We start from the raw sequence: 13,554 nt of genomic DNA on the forward strand, positions 1-13,554 counted from the left end.
CAAAAAAAAAAAAAAAAAAATTCTTCACACTACAGAAAATGGTTCTTTAAGGACTGATCACTGAAAGGTTCTTTGAGGAACCAAAAATGGTTCTTCTATGGCATCACTGCTAAAAACTCCCTTTCAGAACCTTAATTTCTAAGAGTGATAGGGATGCAAAATGATCTCAATCTTTTCTTTCTTTCTTTTTCTTCTATTATAACCCTGGAAACTTTTCAAACCCTTCACAGGTGCTGAGCTCAAATTTAGTCTGTGGTTCAAAACAAGAGTTTACAGTCATAGCCTCTGGATTGTGGTCAGATTAGTCAGACAGTGATACATGTTGTAACCAGAATGAGGTTTATTGATGATGAAACCAGTTTTGAAGGCTCAATTTAATGCAAGAACATGAACAATAAGAAATAAAGAGATTCGGTGAAGGTTAATTGACTTATGAGATACTGATTGAAAGTGTAACCGTGATACACACTAAACGTAAGCTTACACTGTGCTAGGTTCGAAAGGAGCTAAGTGATATAAACTGTACCCATAAAAGGAAATATCAGACCAGGTAAGTAGTAACCAGTAACTTTTACTCACATTAAGTTGCAAATAACAGTTGAAACACAATTGCATAACATGTTTATGAAAAAAATAAATAAAAATGTGCCCTTTAAAATAAATGAGTCTCTGATTTTGTCCTTTTGTAGTCGTTAAAGTCTGTTTTGTGATCACTTTCTGTATTAATCAATCCTGTCAATAGTTCGGTGTCAAAAGTGTGTGTCACCAGTTCTGTGACAGTTCCTCCTTTTAAAAGGAAGTTTGCACTTGGATGAAAGTGGGTACCAGCTCAGGCGACTGATACTTTCCTACCACCATAGGAAACGTTCGATGAGTTGGTCTGCGTCTCTTCACAATCACACTGGGAGGCTCGCCATCGATAGAGAAGGATCTTCCAAGTAGTTTTCACTCTGTTCATAAGACCTGACCTGTTTATTTCAAACAGGAAAATTTAAAATAATGTTCTATATATGTTGTACAACAGACATACTAAAGCATAACAACCATGTAACATTAAGAATCACATGCTGCATAATACTAAATGATCACATGTTCAGGCCTATTTATCACACTTTAGTTCAACTTCAAATCTCAACTCAATTTCTAGAATATAACATACACAACCTTATACTTAATTAATAACAGCTGATAATAAATCAACAAAAATGGCATACTCTTATATCCTTGGATTAGAGAAAAACTGTAAACAATACAGGCTCTACATAAATTAAGTTGCAACACATTGCTGTAGTTGCAATATTAATACTCTAATTTTAGTACCCTTTTTAAAACAAAATGTTTTATCTACTCAAAGCAGAATTTAAACATTAAAGTTTAACATTTCCATTCACAACATTAAAAATCATCATAGAAACCATAAAGTATTTTTTATAACATTCCCTTCAATAGAAATGCTGTGTAATTCACTCAGCTATTCCTTAAAACAAAACAAATGAACAATAAACAGCTGTGTTCAAGTAACTTAAATATCAGCTTACTATTTCTGTACTCTTTATAAGCTTTGTATCACAGTTAGCAAGCGATATTAACATCATGCAGTTCACTAGCTTACCGAGACAAATACAGGTGGAAAACGGAGTTTTCCAAACTCTCGGTTGCTCCTCCTTATTCTGTCTTCTGTGTTGGTTCTTTAGCTTGCTAATACACTCACTTTTATCACTCTGTTAACTTTATATCTGTAAATTTCCTCTCGTTTCCCGTCGCCATCAATCGTGTTCGTCTTCTCTCTTTCTCTCACATACTCGCGCGCATGGTTGAATCACGCAATTTGCCTCGTCTCCTGTCAATCATGTTCAGCTAGGGGAGGAACTATCACTCCTGATTGGCTGATTTCTTCCTAAGGGATATTACACTATTTTGGCTGTTTTTTTTTCTTAAAGGGATATTACACTATTTTAATACAATTTTAAAGTAATTTTAACCCTGTATTGCCACTGGGTTACACACTCCCCTCCTTAACTAACATGAGTCCCTTCATGTTCTCTTTTTCTAATGATTATTTTCAAACGTTTCAACTAAAGCTCGATTAAATCCCTCTAGAATGGTCTGGGCAAAAGAAATCAAGGGACTGCCAAGTTGAGGGTAAGTAAATTTCCTAGGTGCTCTTCTGGGACGTTCTGACCTACGAGGAGGTTCACTGGTTATCTCATTGATGTCATTGTCTGTTTCAACAGTAGAACTTGGGTCACTGGTTATATCTGTTTGGGGGCTATTCTTTTGAGACTGACATTGCGAATCCTCTCTTCCCATTGCAAGTTGCTCATGTAGGTACTCCTCTAGATGTTGTACTGATAGTTCCTTTTCCATTTGGGATGTGTTGATCTCATTTACTCTCTCTGTTTCCATATCTCCATCCATTTTTTCAATTCTTTCCTCAGGTTCAACTGCAAAAGGTAAGTTCTCTTCAGGTTCAACTTCAACAGGTAAGTTTTCCTCGGGTTCCACTGCAAACAGGTAAGTTTTCCTCAGGCTCCAAACACATGGAACTTCTCTCCACAGAATTAGGACCGTTTCCAGCAGAGGACACGTCAGGTAAGGTTCCAGGTAAGCTTTGTTGTTCCATGCCAGGTAGGGTTTCAGAATCAACAGGTAAGTATTCAGCTCCAACCCGTGTGCTTCTCCTGCGAGCTGCCTCACCATTTTCCTTAGGCATATCCATGACTTTAAACAGTGTTGTCTCTACTTCAGAAACTTTGATGGGGTAAAATTGAGGATCCATATCATCATCATCCTCTGAACAGGTAAGTTGTTCACTTGGTTGGGAAAATGTCTGCTTGGTTCTGAGCCTACGTGCGGGTTTTGGCTCGACAACTTCCTCTTCTTCAGAAAGGAAACCACAAGGTAGGAGCAAATCACGATGTAATGTGCGAGTTGGCCCATCCTGACCTTCAGGACACACCACATAGACGGGTAAGTCTCCTGCTCTCTTTTGCACAATATAGACTTTTGACTCCCATCGGTCAGCCAGTTTGTGCTTTTGGCGAAGTCGAAGATTTCGCACAAGAACTCTGTCTCCTGCCTCAAGTGTGGATTCTCTTACTCGCACATCAAACCTCTTTTTGTTCTTATCAGCCACTTTTTCCGCGTTTTTAGTTGCAAGCTGATAGCTTTCCCTCAATTGAGACTTGAGATTTTTCACATACTGGGAATGTGAAGTAGATGAACTGTCTTTAACTGGTAACCCAAATGCGATGTCTATGGGTAATCTGGGCTGCCGACCAAACATCAATTCATATGGTGAAAACCCTGTGGCATCGTTTCTCGTGCAATTGTATGCATGAGTGAGTGGTTTGACATGCTCACTCCACTTTGTCTTCTCCTTTTCCTGCAAGGTTCCCAGCATGCTCAGTAATGTGCGATTAAATCGCTCCACTGGATTTCCTCTGGGATGATATGGGCTTGTCCTCACTTTACGGATGGCGGCCAAAACACAGAGCTCTTTGATGGTTCGCGACTCAAAATCGCGCCCCTGATCACTATGGAGACGTTCTGGGAACCCATAGTGACTGAGGAACTGCTCCCATAGACATTTGGCAACTGTGCTGGCCTTTTGATCTCTCGTTGGAATGGCCACTGCATACCGTGTAAAGTGGTCGGTGATAACCAGGATATCTTTGGTGTTATGACTATCCGGTTCCAAAGACAAAAATTCCATACAAACCAGTTCCATTGGCCTGCTGGTGTGGATATTGACCAGAGGTGCAGCTTTCTCTGGCTGACTTTTCTCACAGTTCTTGATCTTTGTCTCAATATCAGAAGCCATTTTTGGCCAATAGAACCTTGACCTAACCAGCTCAAGAGTACGTTCAATACCCATATGTCCCATCTGGTTATGGAGACTGGTAAGTACTGATGACCTTAACACATGTGGCAGAACAAGTTGGAAAACTGGTCTATTGTCACACTGTCGTCTCCTGTACAATAGGTCATCCTTCAATTCAAGACGACTCCTCTCCCTGAGCATCAGCTGAAACTCTGGTGACTCAGCCTTGCAACTGGTAGGTACAGGTTCTTGGGACTGAATACATTCTATGATGTTTCTGATAACTGGGTCTGCTCGTTGTAGTTTTGCTAGCTCATCTGTGCTGTAGTTTGGAACTGTAAGAAGACTTGGGAATCCTTCCTCCTCAAACTCAGTAGGGACGGCCTCTGGATGTATAGCTAGAGACTCTACTAAGCAGGGATTAGTGAAGTCTTCCTCACCACAAACAAGAATATGGCACTGACAGGCCGCCCTGACTGTTTCTTTGCAGCAGAAATCATTGCTCTCAGGATTTAGATGGTGAGAAGTGAACTCATGTATCCTCTGACTTTCACCCTGAGACTGGTTGTCATTTATTAAATCACCATGAGGCCTCCTTGACAACCCGTCAGCATCCTGGTTCTGCTTGCCTGCCCGATATGTGATGTCAAACGTAAAAGTGGACAGTGAAGCTAGCCAACGATAGCTAGTGGCATCTAGTTTAGCAGTGGTAAGTATATACCTCAGCGGATTATTGTCAGTGACAACTTGGAAGTAGTTACCGTACAAGTAGTCGTGGAATTTTTTCAGTGATAGCCCACTTTAAGGCTAAAAAATTCCAACTTATGCGCTGGGTATCTTGCCTCACTGCGTGATAATCCTCTACTGGCGTAGGCAATGACACGGCTCTGTCCATCCTGTTCCTGATACAATGCCGCTCCAAGTCCAGTTGTACTGGCATCTGTGTGAAGGGTATATGGTAATTTAGGATTTGCAAATCCTAACACAGGGGACGATGTGAGCTTGTCTATGATGTTCTCGAAAGCCTGCTGACAAGCAGAGGTCCATCTTTCCGCAAAAGGCTCCTTGGGGTGAAAGTATTTGCCAGGTGGTTGGGTTGGCTTGTTTCTCCTTTGAGTTGGTGGATAACCAGCAGTCAGGTTGGTCAAAGGCTTCACAATCTTGGCATAATCTTGTACAAAATCTCCGATAGTAACCAGAGAAACCCAGGAAGGATTTTAATTCTTTCAGGGTCTGAGGTCTCGGCCAGGTCTTGAGTGCTTTAACCTTTTCTGGATCTGTCTCAACTCCGTTCCTTGATACAATGTGCCCTAAGTAACGTACTGATGTTTGGAAGAAACAGCACTTTTCTGGTGATAGCTTAAGGCCACTATCTCTTAGTCGGTTCAAGACACTGATCAGTCGTTTTTCATGTTCTTCCAAAGACTTTGAGAAAACAATCAAGTCATCAAGGAAAACGAGCACTTCCCTCAAATGCATATCACCCATGCACTTCTCCATCAAACGCTGAAATGTGGAGGGTGCATTCGTTATCCCTTGTGGCATGCGGTTCCATTCCCAAAACCCTAGAGGGCAGACAAAGGCAGTTTTTTGTTTGTCGCTTTCCTCCATCTCGATCTGGTAGTATCCAGATTTTAGATCCATTACAGAAAACCATTGAGACCCACTGAGTGCAGAAAACGACTCCTCTAAATTAGGTAGAGCATATGCGTCCCTGATAGTTTGGAGGTTTAGCTTTCTGTAGTCTACACACAGTCTGATATCACCATTCTTCTTTTTGACGACTACAATTGGTGATGAAAAGGGGGGGACTCAGATTCCCTGATAACTCCAGCGTCAAGAAGGGTTTTGAGATGGCGGTGCACTGCTTCAAAATCTTGTGGATGTATTGGGCGAGGTCGCTGTTTGAATGGCATTTCATCTTTCAGACGAATGTGATGTTTGACTTTTGTTGTGTGACCGAAGTCAAGGTCATGATGAGCGAAAACATCAGAGTAGTTATTTAGCTTCTCGATTATTCTTGTCTTCCACTCCTCAGAAAGTGGGTGAATCGCCAAAGTCAAGCTCCAGTTTTTTCTCTTTTCGACTAGAGGTGGCTGCATCTCGCTGATTATCAGAAGGAAATGATTCTTCATCTGGGTTAGTAGGTTTTTCAAAAGGATGAGCATCTTGCAAAATGTCTTGAACTACTGCTAGCTCAGCAATGATACAGTTAGTTGGTAGTGTTATATCATGTTCCGTTTCGTTTCTCAGTATTACAGGTACCTTGTAAGGATGTTGAGTTGGCATGGTGATAAGACAACAGTCTGTGAAGATTCCACCAGGTAAGGATGACATCGATGGAGGCTCCAACAACACCCATGACTCATTGGTAATGGTTCTTGCACCAGCAACTCCTTGTAGTATGACCTTCTCACCAGCAGGGATTGTGGCAGGTGTCCTGCCTCTGAGTTTTACTGGTCCTAGTCTACCACCGAAGCGTTGCTGGTGTCGTAGCTGCAGGGTTCTGAGTACTTGGGCATAACCACAAAATGTGGTAGATCTGAGAGTGTTGTCATCACAGTACTCTTCATAAAGAGGGTCCAGAGTGTTCGTCCCAATGAGTACTGGTATACTGCTGTTTGAGCGAGTGTCTGGTACTATCAAAGCTAGAGTTTCTACTTCTGGTTCTGAAGCGATAAACTCTTTAGGAAACTTCAGATTTATCGCAACATATCCAGCGTAAGGGACAGGTTCGCCATTAGCTCCTTCAACCTCTAATATGTCACTCACAGGTTTGATTATGTACTCTAACAGATGGTCATTGTAGAACGACTGGGATATGGTGGTAACCTGCGAACCTGTATCGAGTAAGCAGTTGCACCCGACTCCACCAACTTCAACATTAGCTGTGCTCTTTCGTCCAACAAGTCCTTTTGGGACACTCCTGGCTTGTTTTACTTCCTGTTTTTTCAATATTGCTTTGGTTTTAAGCTTTTCTTGAGGACTTTTCTGTTTTTCGGTTCCTGATCGTCCTTCCACAGGAACCGCTTCTAGTTTAAAGTGGAGGGGTTGCTTGATGCAGTCTTCTCATCCCAAGCCTGTTGATTTTGTTTTAGCTCTTTTCTTTTAGCGTCAACCAGCACAGGATTAGCAGGGTTACTGCAGCTGGTAATTATGTGACCATCTTCCCCACATTTAAAACAGTACCAAGGCCGTGGTCTCTTAGTGGTCACAAACTGAGCTGAGGACTGCTTCTGAGACACAGGCTGGCTCTCTTTTGGCTTAGCCCTCTGAGCATTAGGCACTTTATTTCTCACTGCTTTCTCTCCCTTGGAAACTGATGAAAGCAGCAATCTGAGCTTGGAGGTCAGCTATCTGTTTTTGAATCTGTTTCATGGTCGAAGGTATACTGTTATCTTGGATTTTCATGTCATAATCAGGGATTCCATCGACACACACAGCTTGTGCATTAGCCTGGGCTTTTGTTTTTGTGAATCCGAGGTGATGCTTCATTCGACTTGCCTTGGCGGCTCGCTTATCCTCTTCAGTCCGCAACAACAACAAAAACTCTGAGAAGGTGGGTGGTTTATTTTGTCTCTGTTCCAGCTGGAGAGTTGTGATCACTGTATTGTCCCAACACCCTCTACAGAACTGTTTGAGAAGCTGTCTGTCTGCATCACTGGCACTAACAGCCCTCCTTTTCACAACGGCACTCAAGGATGACTGCAGTCTATGAAGGTAGGTAGATGGTTTCTCACCTGAATTCTGGTGAGTGTTAAGAAATTTTGCAAATAACTCATCACCATCCTCTACAGTTGCATATGCAGAGTCAAGCAAACTCAGGTAATCTTGTGGAGTAGCATGACGATCTAAAGGCTTCACTACATTAGCAGCAGGGGGTAAAAGGCTATCAACAATTCTTCTCACCAACTGCGAATGAGAAACAGTGGGATCAGTCAAGTAGAAGTCAACACTGGTTCGCCAGGTTTCATAATCCACCTCATAGTTCGGGCAAGGGACTTTTTCCTGAGAAAATCCTCAATTTGGCCGGTGAGTGCAATTGAGATGAAATTTCTGCACTTTTTCACAATGTGTTCCACCACTACCCGTTGAACTTCAGGTGTGCTGAGGTGATCAGGAGATAAGGTAAAGTTAGGCATGGGATCCCTCATAACAGATGGAGTGAATGTAGCTGTTGGTTCAATGTAAGACTGTCTTTCACCAACAGTTTGACTTAATTCACCAGTGGAGTGAGGGTTAAGTGGAGTTTCAGTGGAGTTTCAGTGGAGTTATGATGTTGTCCCAGTTGAGCTGGTGTGGGTCTGGGCTGAGCTTGAGTCATAGGTAAGATGGGCTCTATCCTTTCACTCACTGGCGGAGTTGGCTCATGAACTGTCTCTACTTGTTCCACTGGGGCCTGTGCTCCAATAGTTTCTGTAATCCTTGTCAACTCCCCTTGCAACATGTCCTCAAATTACACACCACTTAATCTGGCTATGTTTCTAAGTTCAGACAGAAAAGTGTGAGTGACTTCAGTGCCTAGTTTGCTGCTGTGAACACTAGCTAGTGTTTTTACGTGGTGTATGACATTGGAGTCCTCAGAAGTGGGTCTATCTAGCGGCAGTATAGTTTCAAGTGACTGCAGTGTTGCACCTGATTTAAACTCGATGATGGCTTGTTTGTGATATTCAGACTCAGGATTCTCAATCTTAAAGATCCTACTGATTGACCCCCATTGCTTTAAGTAATCGAAAATCTCCTCATCTATAGGGGTGTAGGATAACCCACTTACTATGACTGAATTTGGTACTTTGATATTTTCGTTCTCAACAATCTCCATTTTACAGGTGTAACACTCAACCCTGAAATTTTCTAACTTTTAACTAAAAAAAATGCAATTCAAAGTGTTATCTGCAGGTGGCGCTCTAACTTGCTTTCCTGTATGGCAACAGTCTACTCACAAAGCTCCTGGCTGGCTCGCCAAGTTTATGTAACCGTGATACACACTAAACGTAAGCTTACACTGTGCTAGGTTCGAAAGGAGCTAAGTGATATAAACTGTACCCATAAAAGGAAATATCAGACCAGGTAAGTAGTAACCAGTAACTTTTACTCACATTAAGTTGCAAATAACAGTTGAAACACAATTGTATAACATGTATATGAAAAAAATAAAAAATGGGCCCTTTAAAAAATGAGTCTCTGATTTTGTCCTTTTTGTAGTCGGTAAAGTCTGTTTTGTGATCACTTTCTGTATTAATCAATCCTGTCAATAGTTCGGTGTCAAAAGTGTGTGTCACCAGTTCTGTGACAGTTCCTCCTTTTAAAAGGAAGTTTGCACTTGGATGAAAGTGGGTACCAGCTCAGGCGACTGATACTTTCCTACCACCAGAGGAAACGTTCGATGAGTTGGTCTGCGTCTCTTCACAATCACACTGGGAGGCTTGCCATCGATAGAGAAGGATCTTCCAAGTAGTTTTCACTCTGTTCATAAGACCTGACCTGTTTATTTCAAACAGGAAATTTAAAATAATGTTCTATATATGTTGTACAACAGACATACTAAAGCATAACAACCATGTAACATTAAGAATCACATGCTGCATAACACTAAATGATCACATGTTCAGGCCTATTTATCACACTTTAGTTCAACTTCAAATCTCAACTCAATTTCTAGAATATAACATACACAACCTTATACTTAATTAATAACAGCTGATAATAAATCAACAAAAATGGCATACTCTTATATCCTTGGATTAGAGAAAAACTGTAAACAATACAGGCTCTACATAAATTAAGTTGCAACACATAGCTGTAGTTGCAATATTAATACTCTTATTTTAGTACCCTTTTTAAACAAAATGTTTTATCTACTCAAAGCAGAATTTAAACATTAAAGTTTAACATTTCCACTCACAACATTAAAATAAAATCATCATAGAAACCATATAGTATTTTTTTATAACATTCCCTTCAATAGAAATGCTGTGTAATTCACTAAGCTTTTAATTAAAACAAATCAAATGAACAATAAACAGCTGTGTTCAAGTAACTTAAATATCAGCTTACTATTTCTGTACTCTTTATAAGCTTTGTATCACAGTTAGCAAGCGATATTAACATCATGCAGTTCACTAGCTTACCGAGACAAATACAGGTGGAAAACGGAGTTTTCCAAACTCTCGGTTGCTCCTCCTTATTCTGTCTTCTGTGTTGGTTCTTTAGCTTGCTAATACACTCACTTTTATCACTCTGTTAACTTTATATCTGTAAATTTCCTCTCGTTTCCCGTCGCCATCAATCGTGCTCGTCTTCTCTCTTTCTCTCACATACTCGCGCGCATGGTTGAATCACGCAATTTGCCTCGTCTCCTGTCAATCATGTTCAGCTAGGGGAGGAACTATCACTCCTGATTGGCTGATTTCTTCCTAAGGGATATTACACTATTTTGGCTGTTTTTTTTTCTTAAAGGGATATTACACTATTTTAATACAATTTTAAAGTAATTTTAACCCTGTATTGCCACTGGGTTACAAAAGCTTGGTTTGATACCTCAGATGCACATTCCCAAGGTGATGCCATGGCAACCACAGAATGACCTCAGCACTGCATTACATCATATTCTCAAGCAGAGAAAAGGGTTCTTCCCTACGCTTGACTCATGCTGATAATGAATCTCAATTATGCGACTATGACTGTGTGTCACTTGTTTTGCATTTTTAGTGCACTGCTTTTATAATGCAAATATGAAACCAATCACACACACACACAGACAAGAAAACCTGTTCTTAGTGTGTGACCCTGCACAGATGGAGTCAAGTCAGGGCCAAATAACTCTGAAAGCAGTTTACGGCTGCAGTTTAGACACGATTTCATCCTAATCCCAATTGGAAACAACAGAGTTTAGAGTTCAGAGTTCAGAATATCCATTCAAAAAGCTATTAACCTCAAAATATAATTCAGTTTAAATTTGAAAAATGGTCTTACATTTAAAACCAGGCACTTTGAATCTTTACCTCCCACTCCGACTCACAGCCAATTTAGGGACCCCCAGTATAAAAAAGGTACACTTTATCAGGAACATTTTATAATAACATTCACCAAGAACATTAACTAATATTATACAATCATTACTTTTTATTCTAAAGTTATAGAATAGTTAGAATATATGTCATGAGAATTTAAGTTTTCTCTCTCTCTATATATACTGAAAACTCAGGATTTAGACTTTAGTCATTTTTTAACTTTTCCTTAAAACAACAACTAAAAAGTACTGTAGCCACAAATCCCTCATTAAAACATTTAAAGAAGTGTTGTGATGACCCTTCATGAGTCCAAGCACAATAGTGGCCATCAGTTTCCTGTTTTCTCATAATGACAGAGTTACTCACAAAAGAGTCAGAGGCCATTCTGATGGGAAGCGAGCCCATAGTAATGGAAACATTACTATCACACAAATTTCAGAGAGAAAAACAAATGTGCTTTGGATTGAAGGTAAGACTTAAATTCACAATGCAAGCATTATATTTTTTCAGGGGGAAAAACATTCTGATGTCAAAAGAGAACCTTTTTAACTTATACACACAGAACCTTTTTATAATATAGGTCACCATATATACTCTGGTGCTTTAAAAGAGCCCAGAAACAGAAATATATTTAAGAACCATATAGTCAACTCAAACCAGAATAGTTTTTCTAATTGGTCTAAATCACTCATTAAGGACTTTACATACTTTGTTAAGAAATATTTTGCTAGTTTCCTTAAACACCTATAAACGTTCAATAAAAACATTTAAAGAAGTGTTGTGATGACCCTTCATGAGTCCAAGCACAATAGTGGCCATCAGTTTCCTGTTTTCTCATAATGACAGACTTACTCACAAAAGAGTCAGAGGCCATTCTGATGGGAAGCGAGCCCATAGTAATGGAAACATTACTATCACACAAATTTCAGAGAGAAAACAAATGTGCTTTGGATTGAAGGTAAGACTTAAATTCACAATGCAAGCATTATATTTTTTCAGGGGGAAAAACATTCTGATGTCAAAAGAGAACCTTTTTAACTTATACACACAGAACCTTTTTATAATATAGGTCTAACCATATATACTCTGGTGCTTTAAAGAGCCCAGAAACAGAAATATATTTAAGAACCATACAGTCAACTCAAACCAGAATAGTTTTCTAATTTGGTCTAAATCACTCAGTAAGGACTTTACATACTTTGGTAGAATATATTTGCTAGTTTTAAATCCTTCAATAAAACATTTAAAGAAGTGTTGTGATGACCCTTCATGAGTCCAAGCACAATAGTGGCCATCAGTTTCCTGTTTTCTCATAATGACAGACTTACTCACAAAAGAGTCAGAGGCCATTCTGATGGGAAGCGAGCCCATAGTAATGGAAACATTACTATCACACAAATTTCAGAGAGAAAAACAAATGTGCTTTGGATTGAAGGTAAGACTTAAATTCACAATGCAAGCATTATATTCTTTCGGGGGGAAAAAACAGTCTGACGTCAAAAGAGAGCCTTTTTAACTTATACACAAAGACCTTTTTATTATATAGGTCTAACCATCTATACTCTGGTGCTTTAAATAACCCAGAAACAGAAATATATTTACGAACCATACAGTCAACTCAAACCAGAATAGTTTTCAAATTAGGTCTAAATCACTCAGTAAGGACTTTACATACTTTGGTAGAATATATTTGCTAGTTTTTTTGTTTGTTTGATTGTTTGTTTGTTTGTTTGTTTTTTGCATAACAGGGTTAAATAGTCACAATTTGAGTATTAACTGAAAAAAGGGACAAGATAAATGATTTGTCTCTCTGCCATGTTGTAGAAAGTGTCCACATGATATTAATTCTTGAGTGTTTATGGAATGTTTTATTATTTTTTTATGTAACAGGGTTATACATGCAAACATCCCAACTTTACAGTATACATATAAATTTGTTAATTTAAAATAATTTTATTATAATGACATGTGATCTATTAGAATTTACATATAGTTATAGATTTGGAAAATTTGGAATTGGATTGGATGCCAAAAGTCAATGCATATATTATACAAAAACGGTTGTTGAGGGTTCTTTGTAGCTGACACAACTGCAAAAAATAAAAAAGAACCTTTAGGAATGCGTAACCCTCAAAACTGGCTCCTAATCTCTCCTATTCAGCTTCTATGAAAACATCAAGCAGAGCAGAAAACATCACAAATCTCAAAACCATGAAACGTACAAGTCACGAAGATTCTCGTGACTTCATTCAAGCCTATTTCATTTCAGCTGCAGGCCGTGATCGTGAGGTCCCACCACACCCTTCAGAGCCTATTTTAAGATTCTCAGAACTAAAAATAACTCTATCAATTCTGTTTCTTTAGTAGAGGGAGCATAAGGAAGGCTGAACGTGGGCACCCGGGTTCGATAAGATCACTCACGGATGCGTCAGCCTCCCTCTGATTGGATAATGAATCATACATTGAGAGTGAAGCGTGCGGGAAAGCCCCGCAGTGAAACACAGTGGAGGTTCTATTCAGTGTGAGATTGAGCCCCAGAGATAGATGTCTAGGGGCCGAGGACACCACACACACACAGTGCTGGAGAGGAAGGGGTCATCATCCACCACCCACTCGCAGGGTGAGGTTTCACAGTTTCACACACACACACATACACACACACACACATTTCCAGGCAGTCCCCCCGCTCTCACAACCACCCCAGAGTCCTCATCTGGC

General features: G+C 39.8%; 1 long non-coding RNA gene across 1 annotated transcript; it reads right to left on the bottom strand.

The window, feature by feature from the left end:
* Positions 1 to 551: 551 nt before the first annotated feature.
* On the bottom strand, positions 552 to 2,499 carry LOC122145761. The gene is made up of 2 exons (XR_006160561.1): positions 1,613 to 2,499; positions 552 to 968 (listed from the first exon to the last, which is right to left on the bottom strand). It is a non-coding gene; the product is annotated as an uncharacterized LOC122145761 (long non-coding RNA).
* Positions 2,500 to 13,554: the final 11,055 nt, after the last annotated feature.

Source organism: Cyprinus carpio, chromosome A1 (assembly GCF_018340385.1).
Source record: "Cyprinus carpio isolate SPL01 chromosome A1, ASM1834038v1, whole genome shotgun sequence".
NCBI classification, from domain to species: domain Eukaryota; kingdom Metazoa; phylum Chordata; class Actinopteri; order Cypriniformes; family Cyprinidae; genus Cyprinus; species Cyprinus carpio.